Genomic DNA, 514 nt, shown 5'->3' with positions numbered 1-514 from the left:
ATTCAACAATGTATACAAATTTGAAAACCAAGAAATATAAAGCCAATAAATGATTAAGTACAAGCATTTCTTCTCCAGAAGTGGGAAGAGTAATATGGCAGACAGCTAATTTATAGTAACTTCCTATTCACTAAGCTATTTTCTTTCTTTCAGATCATCAGAAAATTTGGGTGAATCTCTCATAATGTACAAATCCAAAGAGAAAGGTAAAGAAAGAAGTAAAAAGGGGAAAAAAAAGGAAACAAAATGGAAAGAATACAAAAATGCAATATTCATGATGCCTGTTCAACCATAAATAAATACAACAAATCATATTCACTGCTATGCTCCTTTCATCTAATGAAAAAGGGGGAAAAAATAAGACAATAATACATATCATAAAATATCTCAACTTTTCTGTGTAACCTCCAGACTGAAAGCACTATGCAATGTGAGCAAAATCTTTTCAGATGGGGCCAGGCAGTAGAACGGTTCTAGAAACCCTTCCTTAAAATGATTCAAAGTCTTTTATAAT

This window comes from Crocuta crocuta, unplaced genomic scaffold, assembly GCF_008692635.1.
Source record: "Crocuta crocuta isolate KB4526 unplaced genomic scaffold, BGI_CrCroc_1.0 scaffold30, whole genome shotgun sequence".
In the NCBI taxonomy this organism is placed as follows: domain Eukaryota; kingdom Metazoa; phylum Chordata; class Mammalia; order Carnivora; family Hyaenidae; genus Crocuta; species Crocuta crocuta.
This window is presented reverse-complemented; position numbering follows the sequence as displayed.